The 22,068-nt window shown below is 37.0% G+C and overlaps 1 protein-coding gene and 1 long non-coding RNA gene across 4 annotated transcripts in view; one reads left to right on the forward strand and one right to left on the reverse strand.

The window, feature by feature from the left end:
* Positions 1-22,068, reverse strand: part of LOC126741573 (autophagy-related protein 16-1) — a 579,654-nt gene that overhangs the window by 216,928 nt on the left and 340,658 nt on the right. The window lies entirely within an intron of this gene.
* Positions 13,082-14,120, forward strand: LOC126741584 (uncharacterized). Its single transcript, XR_007662229.1, has 2 exons — positions 13,082-13,229; positions 14,024-14,120. It is a non-coding gene; the product is annotated as an uncharacterized LOC126741584 (long non-coding RNA).

Here is a 22,068-nt window from a genome sequence, read left to right on the forward strand (position 1 = left end):
TCCAACCTTTACGTTCGCACTGTATATAGTAAACAACTTTGTTTGAGTTCAACATGTGCACAGGGGAAGGAGGAGTGTTATATTTACAAACATATTCATCGATTCTCTGTTGTCAAGTTTATACGCATTTTCAAAAGAAGTTTTCAACTATACAGGGTGCCGAAAATTACGCGTCCGGATATCGATGGGGGATTGTACATACAAAATTAAAGCAGCAAACGTGACTACAATTTTTTCGAAAACTCAAAATTAAGAAAGATCCAGGGTGTTTAATTATTAAAGGTACGGTTAATTGTTAGATACCTGCCTCATATTATGGTACAATAATCTTATTTTCATGTGTGTATGTTTAGTCTAGGTTCTAAGACCATTGTCTTTCTTTATTGTTTGGGTTAACTCTAATCTCTCGACGTCTCATGTTTGTATTAATACTTTCTTATTTATAGGTCCCACAAGTGGCCCTTTGATGTGATGGGTGTTAACACACACACACACATTTTTTCAATACGTTCTTTCATTTTTAGTAGTATAAATAGAGCTTGCGCCCCTTTAATTAGTTAGTTATTTCTTAGACGTGGAAGTGACCGACTCTCTGAGTTTCGTAACTTAAATCATTATTAAAGTAGTAATAAAAAACTTCGGTGTGTTATTTGTCTTTTGCTGCGTCCTCTTGACCATTCCTGACAATTCGTGCAAGGAAGCACGTAGAAAATACATCCCTGGTGTCAATAACCAAAAAGTACACAACAAAATTTGGTATCAGAAGTGGGATGTTTTTATAGATTTGTTCGGGTGAAGTGGAAAGTGTGGGAGCAATAAGTATTAGGATTAATAGATTTGGTGAATAGAGGAGTGATTTATGGTCGGTCATCGCCGCCTGAAACAAAAGGTTTCAATAAGTTGGTGTGATAAGTTGTCCTTTTGTTTGGTTTGATTTGAAGTTCTACGGTATTGTTGGAATTTATTTTAGTAATTTTATAAGGGCCTTTAAAATTAGGACTAAGTTTTTTGCTAAGACCGGGTTTAATATTTTTATTATGAACATAAACTAAGTCAGCGATTTTAAATTGAATTTCCCTAACATTACGGTCATAATACTGTTTAGATTTTTCTTTAGATTTTATAAGACTTTCTCCGGCAATTTCATGGGATTTGTTCAGTTTAAATTTTAATTTAGAATAATAATCATTATGCCCTCGAGGAAATCTGTAACCCCTAGAGGGCGCATCCCCAGGTGGCGGATAGGGGAATGCCTTTCAGATATGGGTGGTAGGAGGGAAATCAAATACCTCCCTCGGACCAAACAGGTGAGGGTGTCTGACTCCAGAGGAGCAACCCAAAACAGCGTCTGAGCCAAAGTGGGCGGCTGAAACCAAAACTGGCCAACCCGCTAGGCAAACGTGGCCCTTTAATGCCAAAACCCTTCCAATGTTGAGTTCTAAAACAGATATACCCCAGGCGAGTAGAGTGAAAAACTCAGAATCTCGCACTGATAAGTCAGACCGCCTCATGGATTCTGTTGGAGGCAAAAACTCAATAAACCCAAACATCAACCCCACTTCAAAGATCGAAATCAAAATTGCTACGTATAACACCCGCACTATGAGATCAAAGGAACATCTTGAGATCCTGGAAAACGAACTAGAGCATATCAAATGGGATATAATTGGCCTAAGTGAAACTAGACGTCAAGGAGAGAGTGTGACCACCATTACGTCTGGACATCTATTATATCAGAAGAACGCTGACACAAACTCACATATTGGTGGAGTGGCGATCATGATAAACAAAAAACTATAACACCTAGTCACTAAAACGGAGGCTGCTGCAAACAGAGTAATATACATTATATTAAAGATTAATAAAAGATGCTCCATGCAAGTAATCCAAGCATACGCCCCTACAATCTCCTCTCCAGACCAAGAAGTCGAACAATTTTATGAAGACATCGAGACAGCTCAAAGGTCGGAAAACGCCAAGTGACAAATCATTATGGGAGATTTTAACGCGAAAATCGGCCGGAAAAACGAAGACGATCCACCAAATATAGGATCATATAGTATAGGAAACCGAAACGACAGAGGAGAAATGCTACTAGAATACCTCCAACATCAAAATCTATACTGTTTGAACACCTTTTACAAAAAACCCCCCCAGAGAAAGTGGACTTGGAGAAGCCCGGATGAACAAATAAAAAATGAAATAGACTATATAATTTCCAACAGACGAGACATATGTCAAGATGTGTATGTCTTAAACTCTATCGATACAGGCAGCGACCACCGATTGGTCCGAACAAGATTGCTAATCAACACTAAAGCTGAAAGGAAAAAGATGGTTCAAAAAAGAAACTATCCAACCACTGAAACATTGATGTCAAAGGTAGACGAATACCAAACTATTCAAGAAGCCAAACTGCACAACTTAAATAACCTGAAGAAAATGGAACTGGACGAGCTATCAACAACCATAACGAGCAGTATCCAGGTAGCAACAAAGAAAATTTGCTGTAAGTACAAAGTAAAAAAACCATCCAAACTAAGCCCAAACACAGTGAAGCTAATAGACCAAAGGAAAAGAACTGCCAGAGACTCAAATGAATACAGGGAGATATGTAAAACAATAAACAAAGAATGTCGAAAAGACCTAAGATCTCATAATAATCAGCTAATAGAAAGAGCTATTGAAAAAAACTCAAACATGAAAGTACTCAGGTCAAATATGTCTGGAGGAAGGAAAACACTTTTTAAAATAAAAAATAAAAATGGGGAAACGGTTACAGATAGACAAGGTGTAATAAATGTCATTCAAGACTTCTACAAGGACTTGTATACATCAACCCTGCCTAAACCAAACATCGCCTGACAAGAAATTCGGAACGTTGGATCCGAAGATATACCAGAAGTAAACAGAAGCGAACTAAGAAAGGCCCTGAAACAAATGAAAAATAGGAAAGCACCTGGACAAGACCGCGTTACCGCTGAGATGTTAAAAATGGGACGAGCAGCGCTTGAGCATGCCCTTTGTCACCTTTTAAACAAATGTATTAGCGAAGAGAAAATACCGGAATCTTGGCAAAATGCCGAGGTTGTTTTAATCTTCAAAAAAGGGGACAACACCAATATTGTAAACTATCGACCGATCAGTCTTCTTTCACACTTGTACAAGCTTTTCACAAAAGTTTTGACCAACCGGCTGACAAATAAACTTGACTTTTATCAACCAGTCGAGCAAGTAGGATTCAGGAAGGAATTTAGTACAAATGACCATCTACAAACCGTCCGTACTCTAATAGAGAAATTCTCCGAGTATAACATAACTCTGCACATAGCGTTCGTCGATTACGAGAAGGCGTTCGATTCTGTCGAGACCTGGGCTGTCCTGAACGCAATGGACGAGGCAAGAATTGACACAAGATACTCCAAACTTATAAAACACATCTACGACAACGCAACACTACAAGTGACCATCAACGAAGAAGCATCAACAAACAAGACAAAGATAGAAAAGGGGGTCCGCCAAGGAGATACCATATCCCCTAAGCTCTTCACGATGGCACTGGAAAGCTCGTTTAAAAAGCTGCCATGGGGAAATAAAGGTATCAACGTAGATGGAGCTCGATTAAGTCACCTTCGATTTGCTGATGATATTGTCGTCATTAGTGATGACATCAACGAGCTAAAAGATATGTTGGAAGAACTGCAAGAAACATCAAAACAAATCGGACTCAAGATGAATCTAAACAAAACCAAAATAATGACCAACGAACAAACAGTAATAACTATAGAAGGCCACGCTCTCGAAAACGTCGAGGAATACATATACCTGGGCCACGCTGTCAGACTGGGAAAATAAAACCAAACAGCCGAAATATCCAGGAGTACAAGACTTAGCTGGGCAGCATTCGCAAGACTAGGATACATGATACATTTTAAAATCCCAAAGCATCCCAATTAATCTTAAGCGGAAAGTCTACGAGGCTTGCATATTACCCGTTACAACGTATGGACTCAAGACGATGACACTGACAAAGAGGAGCGCAGAAAGACTCAGAAAAACCCAGAGAGCCATGGAGCGCGCCATGCTGGGAACTAGCTTAAGAGACCACATTAGAAACGATGAGATTCTAAGAAGGACAAAGGTAACGGATGTTATGAGAAGAGTAGCCGAACTAAAATGGAGATGGCAGGTCACGTTGCAAGGCGAGACCCATCTAGGGTGGCGGGACGACATCCAACGAATAGCAGGGAGAAACTGGCTCCAAACTGCCCTAGATAGACAAACATGGAAAGCACTGGAAGAGGCCTACATTCAGGAGTGGATAGATACAGGCTAGAGGAGAAGAAGAAGAAGAATTATTATAAGAATAATGAAATTCAGGGGATTCACTGAGTGAATATTTGCTTTGTGACCAAACACTAATTCAAAGGGAGTGAAATTAGTAGATTTATGAATGTATGTGTTATATGTACACATGGCTAATTGCACGTATTCGTCCCAGTTAGTCTATGTTTCGTTTATGTAATGTTTGAGATATTCTTTTAGAGAATATTATTTTATATATTCTTAATAATTATTATTTATATAAATATTATTTTAGATATTCTTTTAGTGACTTCTTTCTAAAGCACCGTTTGAGGGTGATTTGGGCTGGAAAGTATATATTTAATTTTAAATAATCGATTGAGTTCTTTAATAATATCTGACCAAAAATCAGAACCTTTGTCGTAAAGGATACTATCTGGTATCCCGAACATGTTCATAAATTCTAGAAGTTTATCTGCAATGGTGATAGCTTCATGATTGGCAATTGGTCGTCCGTATGAAAATTTAGTTAAGTCATCTTGTATTGTCAAGATAAATTTGTTTCCGTTTTCCATGTCAAGGGTCCTACTATGTCGATTGTTAACCTTTGGGAAGGTTTTCCGCTAGTTGTCCTGATTTCCATCGGAGCTTTATATTCAGTTTCTGGTTAGTTTTATTGATTTGGCAAGATTGACAAGATTTTATGATTTTTTTATCATTTTTCATATTCGCCCATTTGAAATTTTCTTTTATACGTTGATAAGTTCGAATATAACCGGAGTGACCTGATATAAATGAATTGTGGTTTTGTTCTAATATTTGTTTAATTTCCTCTTTAGTTTTAGGTTGAATTTTAGGTCTATCAACTAGAATAACCGTAATCTTTTTTGATAAAAATTAAATTAACGCGCAGCATTTCATGTTTTAAATTCGCGTTATCTTCTAGAGGATTTTTATATAGATTTTTAAACATTTTCGTTTTATTAATTTTGATTTTAAGTTTTGGAAAGAATAAAATAAATCTTTATATTCCATGTTATGAAAATGATTTAGTTTGAAAATGTTCAATGGTTTCGTATAGGGTCAAGTCTTCTGGGATACACTGGATAGCTTGGTTAGCCATAAGGTTTTCGTAACAAGGGTTATTCTCATCTAAGTCTTTAGAATAAAATATGGCATTGGGAAATTTTGAAAAGATATTTTCCGTAATTATTTCGATTTTAGGTATTGTGGAGTTAATGTAATGATATTTTATAAAATAGTCATAGGTTTGGTGAGAATTCGAGGTAACTGTCAACAATGTGTTCCTGGATAACGCATCGGCATTTGAATTAATTTTACTGGGCTTATATTGAATTTCACATTCATACACTTCTAATCCAAGTAGTCAACGAAGTAACCTACTACAAGGATTTTTGCAATTGAATAACCATGTAAGAGGACGATGGTCAATTGAAATTGTGAATTTTCTGCCATATAAATATGGTCGAAAATGATTTGTTGCCCAAATAATACTCAATGCTTTTTTTCGGTTATGCTACAGTTAACTTCGGCTTTATTTAGTGTACGTGACGCGTATGCTATCGGCAAGTCTTCTCTAATTTCGCCTTGGAAAAGTATTGCACCTATAGCATAATCAGAAGCATCGATAGTCAGCAAAATTTTTTCTTTAAAATTAGGATATTGTAAAATAGGTTGGGAAGTGAGAATATTTTTAAATATTTCAAATGATTCTTGGACTTGAGGATTCCAGGTGGAGGGAACATTTTTCTTTAGCAATTGAGTGAGAGACTTAGGAGGATTAGGAGCGACACCTTTGTCACTGATGACATGTCCTAAATAGGCTACTTCTCTTCTCATAAATTCACATTTATCGGGCTGCAATTTTAAATTATTTGATCGTAAGCAATCCTAAGCGATACAAAACATTGGAGACCTTAAAATCCGGTTAAAACAGTGCTCATTAACCGTTGGAAGGTGCTAGGCGAATTTCGTAAACCAAAGGCATTCTAGTGAACCCGTAGTGTCCAAAAGGAGTTGAAAAGCCAGTTTTTGGGATGTCTTCATCTTTCATTTCAAGGTGATGAAATTCGCTCGCTAAATCCAAAGTGGTAAAATAACGGGAATGTCCTAACTGGTCAAGGATATACTCGATATTAGGAAGAGGATAAGAATCACCTATAGTGACATCATTTAATTTACGATAATCTGTTACGATCCGCCATTTCTTTTCGCCTGATGCATCTAATTTCTTGAAAGTCTTTGTTGAATTTCTTTCTTAAAAGGCTCTCTCCAGTAGGAATGATTTTAATGCCTTACGGAAAGTAGGAAAAGATGTGATGGACTTGATGTTCAATGGCAAATAATTGTGCATTAATGTGCATGTCCCATTTTAACAACTTGTCAACAGTAAGCCCCAAAAATTTCACTGAGTCGGCTTCTTCAATAGTTGCGTTATCCAGTACAAAAGATTGCAAATTATTTTTATAGGACAAAAATTTAGTTTTGGAGATGTTAAGGCAAAGATGATTAGAGTCGCACCAAGCTTTGATAGAAGTTAAGTCACTTGATATGATTTTATGAAGTTCAGTAATATCCGGATTGCTCCAGGTAAAACTAGTACCGCGAATAGGCAGGTTCTTCCTTTAATATTCAGACTAGCGATATCATTGATAAATATGAGAAACAAAATAGGGCCAAGCACTGAACCTTGAGGCACTCCACATTCTATTGGCTTGCAAGAAGACATCGTAGTATCAATCCTCACAAACTGACTCCTGCTATTGAGATATGGCTTAAACCATTCGAGAGGCTTACCATTAAACCCGTAGTGTTGCAACTTTTTTATTAAGATATCATGGTATACGCAATCAAAAGCTTTAGAAAAATCACAGAAGATTGTTGCCGTAGGATGTTGGTTGTTTAAGCTACAGTATACATTATTAAAAAGGGAAAACATAGCATCATTTGTGCATTTGTTATTTAAAAATCCAAATTGTTGAGGAGTGAGTATTTTAAATTTCAGTAGAAATGATAGCAGCCTTTTTTTCACTAATCTTTTAATAATTTTTGATAGTGTGGGAAGAAGAGCAGTTGGGCGATAGTTGGAAGACTGATCTTTATCTCCTCCTTTATGTAGAGGGATTATTGTTATTTATTATTATATATTATAGTTGGGAAAAACTCCTTTTTGAAAAGACAGGTTGATTCAATTTGTAAGATGGTTTAATGTACACTCTGGCAGGTTTAGAAATATGTTCAACGTGAGTCCATCGGTTCCAGAAAAGCTCTTATTTTTGATTTCCCTAATCGTACTGCGAAGCTCAGGTAATACTTTTGGCGTAAAGAAAAAACTGTAAATTCTCATCTGCACTAGAAAGATAAGAAAGTGGATCGTGGGTAGGAGCTATGGTACTCATTAGATTCTTCGCTACATTTACAAAATAATTGTTGAGGTTTTCAGGAGAGGTAGAGATAGTATTGGACTTAGAGGGTTTATTTCTCAGATTATTAACAATCGACCATGATTCTTTAGCGACATTCCCAGACTTTGCCAGTCTCCTGTTATAGTAAATGTCTTTTGCCGCTTTTAGAGTCCTTTGATAAACTTTTTTATATAGTCTTACATAGTCATGAAAGAAAGCGCGAATTTTGCAAGATTGAATAATGAACGCATGTTCTTAGTAGATGTACGTAAGCCTTGGGTAGACCAAGGTTTATGTTTTTTCAGTTTGAGAGGCCTTAAAGGAAAGGATTTGTGAGACAGCGTGATAGCGTTTTTATAAATCTACAGAATTCTGAATCAACATTAGAAGAGTGGACAATCCAGTCAGTTGTTCGACACAGGTGCTTAAAATTTAGAAAATTCGATCTGAAAAAATACGGCCTAATTTGCGGGGAATATTTTTCGTTTTTGATATTATGAAAAACTTTGTTAACACTGCTTCATGATCTGAAAAGCCTGAGTTTAGCACAGTACAGTCAACGAAATCCGGATCAAAGAAAGATACGGCATAGTCTATTGTACTTGAGCTGATTTTAGTTATTCTGGTTAATGATTTAATGTGCATGATTAAGCGAAAAGAATCGAAAATGGACTGGAGAGATTCTTGAGCCGCACACACACTCGAAAAATCAATATTTAGGTCGCCACATAAAAAGATTTTGCTGTTTAAAGGCGGAGGCTCAAGCAAGCTTAGTAATTTTGGAAAGAATATATTTACATCCGCGTCAGGTGTTCTATATATATAAATTACATGAAGATCATAATTATTTATTACTATAGATAATGGAAAATTCAAATAGTTTTTCAGTTATTAAATTATCGAACTTGGTTACTACTGAATAGTCGTTGCTTTTTGACATTATCAAAGTACCTCCATTAGATACATTTGTTCTATTAAATCTGGCCACTGTAGAGTAATTGTTAATAAAAACGGGCTCATCGATATTTAACCAATGTTTGTGTTTTGTGTCTTAGAGACTGAATATTTAGAGAGAAAATACTAAGCTTGCCATTGTCCAGTATTTTAGAGGGTGCTTGATCCTCTTCTTGCATCAAACTACCTAAAATTTTTTATTCTTAGTGGGAGACCCACTAGAATAGTTATATATATATAATAATTATAATATATATGAATAATTGCTCTGGGTTTCTCTAATCCTTTGGAGGCGTAGCAATTTCTCTGATGAGAAAAAGGATCCAAAGGCTGACAGATCTGCTTCTACTTCAGCTGGACCAATACCATAGGCGTCATGGTAGCGAAAGTAGAGCTTCCGCAAGGCGTCCACGTCACCAGGAAGTCCCTCTGAGGCAAGTGTCAATCGGATGCTGGTATTGGTGTATCCTTCGAGACATACACTGGAGGGCTGATCATGCAGATATGAAAGAAATAGCCTGAGGGGTTTTAAAATTGTGGGACCATCTGCCGCATCCGAGTCTCTTGACAGTCTCACTAATGGTGGAGTCATCGGGTCTATATTTGATGTTTTATTCATCTCCCCATCTCTATCAATGATAAAATCAGACTCCAACAATTCAGTCGCTAGGGACTTCGAAGTAGCTATCGCCTCCTTGTCTGAACCAATCTTCAAAAATTTAACTTTCCTGGGTAGAGTGTCTGGTGTTGATGCATCCGACCGTTGCGATAGGTTATGACTATCTGGGGCGAAAGTCTTACAAGCTGGTAAGCCTGAAGATGTATTAATTACCTTTGCTGCTATTTTTGAGGATGATAAACATGAATTGGAGATGAAAGTGCCTGTAGGCCACATGCCAATATGCTTCAGCCGCTTTAAATAATTGATATTTTGCACACTAATTTTGAAGTCGGAATGTGCATCTTCTTTGTTTTTGTAGCATTGGGAAGCATCTGATAAAGTCCGTGGTTCCCAGTTTTTCCTTGACAAAGTGCGCAAGCTGATTTCCGGTGAACTGAGGTGGGATATTTGACACAACCACATAATGCCATTTGTCTTTATTCAACGAGTTGATATTAGGTGTTGTAAGAACCTCTGAGCCTCGGTTTTCTGTCTGATCTGTCTGGCAAGCAATCGTTTTTTTAGCAACAGGTTGGCAAATTTTTACATTAGATTTTTCTTTAGCTAATTGACCTAAGGTGTGCGTCAATTGGTTTACATTTTTCCGCAAGCTCTCGATTTCCCCAATTAACCCTTGTTTGGATGAGTCATGGACCTGGATCTTAACAGTGTCATCATGATTGTCCATAAGAATAAATGACAGATTAAATATTTCCTGTTTCATATCTCTAATTGAATGGAACAGAGATTCTTGTCCATTTGCAGAAACACTATGAAGGCGATGGATATCTTCTAAATTTTCATATAGATTTTTTCATTTTGTATCATGGAAACTTTAAATGTCATAAATTTCACACATTACCTTCTTCATCACTGGAAGAAGGTCATTATTCTTCTTTAGACAGGGTCCCAGAGCATTGGCATTTTCCAGGGATATCTGAGAGTTTTGGAGTTGCGAAACTTTGTCATGAAGATATTTTAAAGTTGGTGAGTCGCAAACACTGTAAAAAAACCTAATGTTATGGTATTTTTGTTGTTGTATCACCTTTGTTGTTGCCTTATCCAATGCAGGTCATATAGAAATTTCGACGGCATTCCCCACTGCAACGAAGTTTATATTTGTCCTTTTCTAAAACAGTTTTTTGGCAGAAATCGCATCTAAACTCAGCCATTATAAGGTAGACGGATGCTGGTATACGGGAACTGTTTATTAACTGAGCACAGCAAATAATGTTTAATACTAAAAGTTCAATAAAGTGCGGAGAAATACAAAAAGTCAATGGTGTAGCTATACACGGTCACGTTTAGCTAAACAGGAACAGTTTGTACGATCGGAACATAAACAGTAAAACAGAACTAGAATATATATCCGGACCCGTACGTTAAGCGGAGAACTAATACGCGGGTAACTTAAAATTTATAAACACAACAATTCAAATCAAAACAAATATTCAATACTAGCAGAGCCAACGAACGAAAAACACGACCGTCTCGTACGACTACTAATTTAGGAATGCATAGTAAACATTGGAATTTGTAGAATTTGAATTCTTAAAAATAGGAATGGGACAGGGCAGGCAGTTTAGATTTGGTATATTTTTCTTAAAGCAAATAGTGGCTTCTTGACCTTTCAGGTAATCGTTGCCTATTAAACCATCGAATGGTAAATTAGATTCAGCCTTAAGTATATGAAATTTTACATTAAAAGATTTGTCGTAGATTTCTAAGAGAACCGATATGCTGCCTATAGTTGGAACAGGGGAATTGGCGCTTAAGCCATTTAGCATTAAACTGAGTTAATTTTAAGTTTGGCAATTTGATTAGAGACACATTAGCGCCAGTGTCGATTAATAATTTAAATTTTACATTTTGATATGTAATTTTAATGTAAACAACATTTTCATTGTATGTCAAAAGAATATCTAAGAATTTAGGTTTATTGGAATTAAGTGAAATAGAATTAGAATAAGAGTTAGTTTGATAATCTTTCAACTTATGAGATTTGCAATTTGATTAGGATTTTGGAGATTCAAGGATTTAGATGTTGATTGTCCAATCTCTGAGCTAGATTTAGTAGAATTATGATGAGAAGACGGTGGCGAGATTGGGCAAGAGAAGTTTTATTTTAATTTAGGGATGGTAAAACAGAATTAATTAGAATCGAGTTAGAATTGACGCCATTTGAATATTGTTTTTACAAATTTGGCGTTTACTTGGGAGAGATTGGAGTTTAAATTTAGCTTGACCTATTACTGGAAAAATTTGTTGAACGATTATTATTAAGTATATTATCTTGTTTTCTTTTTCTGTTATTATACTCGTGTCTCCTGCATTCTGATATTAGATAACTAGGTTTTTTACAGTAATTGCAAATTTTAACATTTGAAAAGTTACTGGGTCTTGAAGAATTATTATACCTCGAAGATTGATTGGAATTATGTGGATTGTAGGAGTTTTGGGCTTTTTGATTAAAATGAACGGAAACTAAGTTGTTATTTTTAAAACAATTTTTTGATTCATGTCCATTTTTCTTGCAGAAATTGCAATATTTCAAAGACACTTTGGATTGAAATTCCTCATGAGATATGCTTATGGCTCTTTTTTCTTCGATGTCTCGAAATAAGGCATCCGAGATATCGATATCTCTCACATTCTGAGAGATATCGGGTTTAGAGTGGTGAATAAATCGACTAAGGGCTAATTCTTTATTTGTGTCAACTTTGCCTAATTGTTCGTTTTTAGTTTCAAATGTTATTGTACTAAGTAACCTAGTGGTTAGTTAATTAATTCTTAGACGTGGAAGTGACCGAACTTCTGTGTTTTGTAACTTAAACTATTATTAACAGTCGCACCTGGAACGGGGGGGTCAGGCACTGACCCCCTCGTTCCCTATTTTTTTTTAGCAATCCTTAGCTGTTTTTAATTTCTATCCAAAAATGTTTTAGGACTTTTAAACTGTGTATTTTTTTAACCCATAGACATAACATTTGTTGGTAATGGTAAAATGTTTAACCTTCGGCGTATTGCACTGTTTCTCACACAATGCCTAAATGTGGGTTCTAGGGTTATGATTATTAGCCTTTATTAGGGCACGCAAAGAAAACGCAGCTTTATATCGTTAAACCCAGCTTTAGTATTGAAAGATAAATCAATGTCATAATTGACAACTAATTTAATCTATAACCTCAATTCAAAAAAAAAAAATACAAAGACAGTAATGCTCTAATACTTAAGTTATAATTATGAAATTTAAAATTATGAGAAAGAAAATAAAGTAAAATTTATACTTATTCAATTGTACATCTGATAATACCTCGCATATACGTATATACTCAGTTCCCAATTTCAAATCAAATCAGTGATGGTGGTTATATAAACAATTTTGCTAAATTGAATTTAAAATCTGTGATCATTTCTACATATTAATTCAAAAAAAAATAATCTATAAATTGCGACGAACCGATAAATCAATACCTGAAGAAACCAAGCCAAAAAGAAAAAGGGGCTACCTGAAATTCTGAGTCTCTCCGACCTGTAGCAGGGCCCACCTGATCTGAATGGGGCTCCTTTGTTGGCAGCTATACGTTTGGGTCAAAAGAGGCAGCAGCAGATCGACCAGTTAGGATGCTTCCAGAATGTCTAGCAGGTAGTGGAAGGCAATCGGTATTAGGTGTAGCCGATTGGAAGGAATGCAGGTTCCGGAGGTGATGATCCAAGCGACTTGATGTGGTAACACGTGGAGTAGCAAGTGAGGTGGAAGCAGTAACAATAAAAATGCAGCAAAAGCAGAAGCAGAGGATAAGCAGAAGGTACAGGAAGGCCTAAAAATGGGGACCACACATGAGGTTCGACATGGCTGTCAATTTTATGGCATTTTTGTGTGGGTAAGTAAGTTAAATTTTATAAAATTGCTCTCTAAAAAGTTGGATGCATTGATGTTCTTTTGAGTTAAACCGAAAAGCATGCAAATAAGAAATTAATTAGATGAAAAAAATAGGAAAATGACTTAGGCATGTAACATGTGCTAACTTACCGAAGATGGAATGTGGCCTTTTCTGGGGTTTATTTAACACAACAAAAACAAGGAGCCCTATAAACTCTTAGGCCTACTTAGAAAATCAGCAATTAAGCTATCCTAGCACATACTAGTAACTACAAAAAAATTAGGCTAAGATAGGGTCTACCTTTTCACATCCGCATTAAGCGAAACTATCTGTCATACTCTAGAACCAGATAAAGAATGAATCTATTAAAAATAGGATTGTCAGTTCCCTCCAAATTTTAAGGAATGCATTTATCTGTCAAGTACCTAGGTGTTGATATGCTGGGTTTAACTACTGGGTACTATCTGGTACCAACATTGGTTTAAGTAATTTGCAACTATGGAGCAATCTATAACTTGAGGACATGGTTTAGCAACAATAATTTACAAAAAAAAACTGACAGACCAGATTGACATTAACATTCTTATCACTATTGATCCTTATGATTTGAACAAAATAAACAAATAGTTAATATGTGCTCAGTATTCATTAAAATCTAAAATAGGCCAAATTGACCTGCAAGGTAAAATCAATGCAAAATCAATGGCAGTTCTTAATTCTATTCAATCAACAAAACAATATCCCATATTATTATTTACTTTCCTCATCCAATAATGGTTTTCCTTGCGTTTCAGATCGGGTATGTTAGGAGGGACCATCTTAACGGTATATCATATCTGTGTAGTATGTATATTTATGTATGATTTTTAAATAAATTATTTTATCAAACTATGGTTGCGATTTACTTTATCTTGGTAAAAAAAATTAATATATCTGTTGGAGGGAGATTAAACCTGTAACAGGCGTACGTTTTTATATTGCATAGTACGATCCACCTGCCTAGGCCTTTGTAAAAATATGTGCCCGCGTCTGGCGACTTTTTACCAGTAGTATCGTTACAGTTGTTGTGTAGTTCAGTGCTGATACAGTTTTTTTTAATAGTTTCTAACGGTTTCATTTTGATATAAGTGGAAGATATTTGACTGATCGCGAATTGGAAGAAGCTCTTTATGCTGAGGATGAAGATCATGTCAGGGATTACATAGATCCAGATTTGCAAAGTTCAGATGAAGAATCCGATGACGATCAAGGTAAACAGCAGAATCGCTTTTGTCATGAAACGGAAAATAACTCATTATCTAGTAAGTAACATATATTATAAATAAGTAAATAAATAATTAGTAGTAAAAAAATCATAAAAACGTAGCGCGTTGTGGCAATTTTACTGCGTTAGTATTCCATATTTTTTTGTATTCTTTTAGCTTCAAATATTCAATCAAAGCAGCATGAATCTTCTGAAGAAATTCTGGATGAGGAATCAGATGAGGAAAGTAGTAGTACAGAAGAAAATAATGGTACTTCTATCTTCAAAATGGTTTATTAGTAGTTTTTTTTTCTAGATTCTACAGCAAGACGTCGTCCACGGCCTAAAGCTGTAATAAATCAAATTAATTCTGACATGATTTCTGTATCAGATCTTACATGGAAATCTGAGCCTATGCCCCGGCGAAGGCAAATTGCTGCTAATGTTATGAAAGAAGCGCCAGATCTCAAAAATGGAGTAAATCCTAAAACGCCACTTGAAGCGATTCGACTTTTTTTCGATGACGACACCATCGAATTTATTTCGCAATATACGAACCAGAAACTCGCCCTTGTAAAAGAAAGCCCTCCACAATCTTCTTTCATACAAAAATCTAGGAGTTTTGAAAGAGAAGAAATATTAGGCTACATCGGCATCTTGATAACAGCGGGTGCTTACAAGCAAAACAAAGATCCGCTTATCGACTTATTCAATGAAGAGAATTTGCCAATTTATAGGGCTAGGTTTTCACACTACCGTTTCCAACTACTCCCAAAATGTATAAGGTTTGATGATAAAACTAAAATACGACAAAAAATACGACAACTTTGCTGCAGCAAGAGATATATGGGAGCGAGTCACAGGCAAATTTCCAGACTTTTTGGCTCCTTCAGAGTAAGTTGTAATAGACGAGGAGCTTATATCATTCAGCTGCAGATTCCGTTTATATATTCCTACAAAACCTGGTAAATATGGGATTGAAGCTAATGTGCTCTGTGGCTCAGAAAACTACTATTGTTTTGCTGCAGAATCATATGCTGAAAAAGTAATCAATAAGCCCAAAGATTACAATAGTGGTCCAGAAGTCGTAAAACGTCTTGTAGAATTAGCAAAATTGCAGAATAGTGGTTGCAATATCACAATAAACAGAAAATTTACGTCAGTGCCAACAGCAAATGCTTTGTTGAAACAAAATCTTACAGTTGTGGGAACAATAATGAGTAACAGAAAAGATGTTCCACCAGAACTAAGACCACAATCATTGAAGGATGCAACTCCCGGCACTATTCGCTTTGCTTTTCGGGACCGTGAAACACTTGTAAGCTATGTACCCAAAAAGAAGAAGGTCGTTACTGTTCCTTCCACACAACATCGTAATATGCAAGTGAAAAATGACAAGCCAGAAATTATTCTGTACTATAACTCCACAAAAGCCGGCGTCGATACGCTTGATAAATGTGTAAGGGCATATAGTTGTCGGCGAGGCACAAGAAGATGGCCGATGGCTGTTTTTTTCAATCTGATCGATACAGGTGCCTACAATTCCTATATTCTTTTCTTAAAAGCTAACGAGAACTGGGCAAGAGAGAATCCAAAACAAAAATCTGGGAGAAAAATATTTCTAAAATGCTTAGGCAAGGAGTTGTGTCAAATCAACACGAGAAATCGTTTAAAGTATAAGGGACTTCAAAATAAATATATAGCTTAAATTTTTGGTTTGGAATGTCAACAGGACCAGCACACAACAATAGCACCACCCGGGGAGGGCCGGGGTAGAATAGCCCTCCGGTATGCTCTGCCTGTCGTAAAAGGCGACTAAAAGAGCAACTTCTTTGGTGGTAGATGTTGTCTACTTGCATCGCCCGGTTCAATACCACCACATATGTCTTAGGCGGCGTGAAGTGGTTCCATGGAACTCACGTTTCGCCGCCATGTCGATGTGTCCGGTTTCGAAAGGGGAAATGGAGTAGTAAAATTAATGCATGATGGCGCCCTCACGACCAAAACTTTCCGGAGGTAAACTAGCCTCCCATTCGGATCTCCGGGCGGAGGCTGGTCGGGGGGGTTCATCAGGCAGATTTAGAAGCCTAAAAATCAATTTCTGCAACATCAGAGGCCTAAACACCAATATTAATGCAGTACACCAACACCTGCAATCAAATAAGCCTCATATTCTGGCATTGGCAGAAACAAAGGTGAAACCTTCAACAACAAATGTTCACCTCATTTATCCTGGATACGATCTACACACCCGATTTCGACTAAACTTTGGATTGGCAGTATTTGTCAAGAGCGATTTGAGTTGCCAGCGGGAGGAAACGCTTGAACCTGCGGACTTCGACGTTATGTGGTTTAAAATAATAGCCAGTGGAGCCACGAAATTTATTTGTTGTATCTACAGACCACCAAGCGACACCCAATATAGGCGGCTCTTTTTGAACCTGGTTGATTGCATTAACCAACTGCAAATTGACTACCTAAGCGCAGAAATCATCGTCATGGGTGATTTTAACGTTCACAATATCAACTGGCTGCGCTTCTGCAACAAGAACGACGATGAAGGACGAGAAGCTGAGCTATTTGCCACCATATGCGGGCTTACGCAGCTTGTGGAGGAACCTACCAGAATCCCCGACCGAGATGGCGAGTTCGCGAGTCTCCTAGATCTGGTCTTGGCTTCAGACCCTGACTCGTACATTGTATCAGTACAGGCCCCCCTAGGAACATCGGACCACAAATTGATAACAGTCTCTTGCCAGTTGGATGTTAAAACGCAGGATCCTCCGATGCCGCGGAAGGTATGGCACTATAAATCAGCAGAGTGGAACCATCTTCAGGAATTTTATCGCTCATTCCCTTGGAAAGAAGTCTGCTTTAGAACAAATAACGTCTCGGAATGTGCAAACCAAATTACAGAGACGATCTTGGCAAGAATGGAAGCTTATATCCCTTTTTCTACTAAATGCAGATCAAACAACAAGCAATGGTTCAACCTGAATTGCAAAAAGGCAGTAAAGACTAAAAACGCAGCATATTGCAAATGGCGTCAACATCCTTCCACCGAAAATTGGAGGAACTTTTTAACCTCCAGAAATAGTTGCAAGCGAATTATTGATGAATGCAAAGAGAGTCACAACAACAGGATCAAAAACAAACTGCTAAACTGCCCAAATGGAACAAGATCTTTCTGGTCGGTATCGAAAGCCGTTAGTCAAGGATTTGCTAAGTCGGCCTTGCCACCCCTAACAGCAGATGATGGTTCTATCGCGGTAACAGCAAGGGAAAAAGCCAACTTACTGGGTAAACTCTTCGCGTCCAATTCTACTCTGCACTCGCAAGGCAAAACACCGCCATATTTGCCAAGAGTGAATTCATCGATGTGAGAAATTTCGTTTCCCCAACGAATTATAAATAAAATTCTTAAAAGCGTAGACACCAACAAAGCTTCTGGACCCGATGGAATTCCAGCCCTAGTACTAAAACGTTGTGCAGACGAATTGACTCCTCCCTTATGTAGACTGTTCACGGCATCGTATAAGCAGGGCTCATTTCCAACAAGCTGGAAAACTGCTCAAGTGCAAGCTGTACCCAAAAAGGGAAAGAAGACGATGCTGTCCAATTACCGCCCGATTGCACTAGTTCCAGTAATATCGAAGATTATGGAGAAAGCAGTCAACCAACAACTGTTAAGATATCTGGAATCATCTGGACTAATCAGCGATCATCAATACGGCTTCCGAAAGCTTAGATCCACCGGCGATCTTCTGGCTTACGTCACACACTTGTGGACGGAGGCCATGGAGAAGCACGGCGAGTCCCGCTCAGTCGCTCTTGACATTTCCAAGGCATTTGACAGAGTGTGGCATGAGGGACTACTAACCAAGCTCTCCTCAATCGGCATACAAAACTCATTATTGAATTGGATTAAAAGTTTTCTTGAACAACGAACAATCCAAGTAGCCGTCGATGGATACCTCTCCGACAAATTTAACATTAACGCTGGAGTCCCTCAAGGATGCATTCTATCCCCCACCCTTTTCTTGATATATATCAACGATTTGCTAGGAACCACTGTTAATCCAATCTACAGCTTTGCGGACGATAGCACACTTATTTCCACATTTAAGTCCGCCAAACCAACGACAGCCGCAACTTCTCAGAATCTTAGGCAGCAACAAGTAGCTTCAACCAACAACGATATTAGAGCAATCTTGGAGTGGGGCGATAACAATCTGGTCAATTTTAACGCTAAAAAAACGCAGGCTGCAGTATTTACGATGAAGACTAACCTTGGTGGCCCAGAGCTGGTTATGGCAGGGAAAACATTGCCAATGAAATCATCTTTACATCTTCTAGGAGTCGAAGTCACCAACAGTGTGTCCTGGCATGACCACGTTGCAGAGATCGCCAGGGCAGCTTCCAAAAAACTCGGAGTGCTTTTCAAAACGAAAAAACTGTATACACCAGACTCTTTATAAGGCTCAAATACGCCCTTCCCTCGAGTATTGCTCGCATGTCTGGAGCTCTGCACCCAAGCATAGTTTAAAGCTGCTAGATTCTATACAGAAGAGAGCTATTCGTCTTATCGACAAACCAGAACTGACAAATAGTCTGGATAGTCTGGAGCACAGGAGAAAGGTGGCTGATCTCTGTTTATTCTACCGTTATTATCACGGTAAGTGCTCCTCTGAGCTGGCAGGCCTGATCCCACCCAGGGCTGTTCCGGCAAGAAGGACGCGTCTAGCAGATGCGGCTCATCAACATCGAGTCCACCTGCCTACCCCAAGGACGTCGCTGTATCGGGACTCATTCATCTGGAGAACATCTTCTTTGTGGAACGGGCTTCCACCTCACATATTTCCCGACGCATACAACCTGCAGCGATTCAAGATAAATGCCCACAAATATCTTCGCGCAAGCACCACTCCAAGAGTGACATAGGACTTTCCTCTTGTGCTTGTGTTTACCATAAAAAAAAAAAAAAAAAAAAAAAAATAGGTTTAGTTCGTCGAGAGGCAAATGGACCGCAGCTACTCGGTCCGCTATGCAGAAGATTCCCAAAAAAAGAAGATGTTTTATTTGTCCAAGATCGGCTGATAGAAAATATATGAAGGCATGTTCTAATTGCGAAAAGTATATTTGCCCTAGGCATACGGCCAGCAAACACATTAAAACAACTAGACATTGCACAATCTGTAATAATAGTTAGTTTTTTTGCACACTTATTTTTTATTAAAGTCTTATGTGTTTTTTTTAATAAGATCATTGATTTTATTACTTAAAAAAAAGCACCTACACATACAAAAATCTGGGTTCAGTTGCAGAATTATTCGTAGAAAACACATCCCTGGTGTCAATTACCAAAGAGTACACAACATAATGTTTAAATTCGTTTTTCACGGAAACCGTTAATTCTACGATGATGCAATAAGAGTACCTTTTTAAAAGATATTTTGATGCTCTTTACTAATTTGACATCCAAATTTATAAAAAGATTAAAACAAAAAAGTTCTAAGTCATTTTCTTAAGGTGACAGCTTAAGCCTTTTTTCATTAACGACAAGCGTCAATGGCTTAACAAAACTAAACAACTAACAAACTTAACAAAAAGTTTAACCTGTCATAACGGCAAAAAATCGCTAGTAAAAAGTTATTAAAAAAAATAAGAAGTTTTGAGTTTTAATTTGAAGTATTTGAGTTTTCTAAAAAATTTTAGTTAAATTTGTTGCATTAATTTTTCACATAGAATCGCCCACCAAAATCCTGACGCGTAATTCCCGGACACCCTGTATATCAACACATATAATAATGTTAATTTTGCTTATTGATGTTAGATTTTGAATTAAAAGTAAGAAGTAGAAATAGATATATGTTATTCTAAGTGCAAAAATATCAAAACATCTTCAAAGCAAAAAAAAATATTAACATTCTTATTATTAAAACCGCTTCTAAAAAAGTTGAAATTGAAACACAACAAGCAAAAGCTGATTGGTTTACATGGTTTACACGGCATTTTGTTTACATTCGGCATTTGTAAAGTTTTGTGTTATTTGGGAACCAAAGGAATGTCACCACCGTGGTTATAAAAATTCAACCACTAATTAACATTTGATGTTTTATCTATTCACCGTCATCAACTACTTGGGCAATTATGACACTATTATAACGCAATATAATATGCACAAATATGCGCAATATAACGCACTATAACGCAAGACCAAGTAGAGCATTTAAATGCAAAGCTTTAGCCTCGCTTCTTCAACTTCTACTCAATTTCCTTCACTGATGTATTTGGCAATTCATTTTTTTCGATGATTAATTCATCAACCGAACGGCAATCGGAGCCCTCGTTAAAAATTTCGGCTCATTTCTTCACGCTTAATTTAATTAAAATCAACAGAGGGTCATGCGGGCTTCTGGTCAGATATTTTAAATATAAAAATCCCTGTCTCGTCCAATTAACCGACAAAATTAATCTGTTAATACCCGTTGCACATAACGGGGTTATGTGCCTTCAAGACGCGAAAAAAGGCGAATTTTGGAAATAAAAATTTTGAAATGGATCTGACAGGTTACAGGTATTTATCGATTATTAAAGGTACTTAGACTGTCAGTTAGTGAAGAAATTCTTTAATTTTTATTAGGACTAATTAACGGACTTAATTTTAATAAACTAGCGAGTTCAATGCTTAAAAATCGATGCTTTACTTTAGGTTTGGGTGCACAAGCAAATTGCACAAATGACTAATGAGCTAATGTATTAGGAGATTAGTGTGTGCATGCATATTTGAACTGCGTCAAGCGTTTTTGTGCATACAATCTATCACCTTCATATTCTACTTGTGTTATCCGACTTAAACCAGTAAAAATTATTGTTTTTCCATATGGTTCCACCACAGAGGTTTTATTATCTCTCCACCATATTTCTTAAAATCCGTAAAAAAATATTTTGGGAACGATCTGAGAACTTTATTTAGCAGTCATCATTAAAGATTTTTACCCGATCTTATCGTTGAGTGATAATAATAGCAGGAAACGATACATTTCCTGCATAAACCCGGGCTTTTATACAGACATACTGATTATAAAGCGAGACAAAAAAACCCAAAACATATTTAACGGTACCTAAACTAATTACCATGGTATGCATCAAAGCGAGAGGAGATGACACGCAAAATTTGGCAAAATTCAGCAGAAGACTGTAATTTTCTGTGCTTTTTTTCCTTTGGTTTATCTGGTTGGTGAAATCAAACGTCCCACGGAGGATGTTGTCGGTATATTCGGTTGCGTGATGATACAACGATGATTCTTACGGTTTTGTAATTTGGATCGAAATTACGTGAACATTATACGGCTTTAGGATCATTTTACTAATATCCAATATGCCATAAAGGAATAATTACAATTTAGATTTTTTTCTAGAGTTAAATGGGCTTAATGAGAAGTGGTTTTAAGAAGGTCGCCTTGAGATCTTAAATTATTAGAACCGCCATTAAAACGGCATGTTTGTGGTGGTGCCAGTTGATTCTTTGTTACCAATAAGGTACCGTCGGTACTCTGGCTTTTTTTGCTAATACTTAGGTTTGTAATGGATTTA

Source organism: Anthonomus grandis, chromosome 10 (assembly GCF_022605725.1).
Source record: "Anthonomus grandis grandis chromosome 10, icAntGran1.3, whole genome shotgun sequence".
Classification (NCBI taxonomy): domain Eukaryota; kingdom Metazoa; phylum Arthropoda; class Insecta; order Coleoptera; family Curculionidae; genus Anthonomus; species Anthonomus grandis.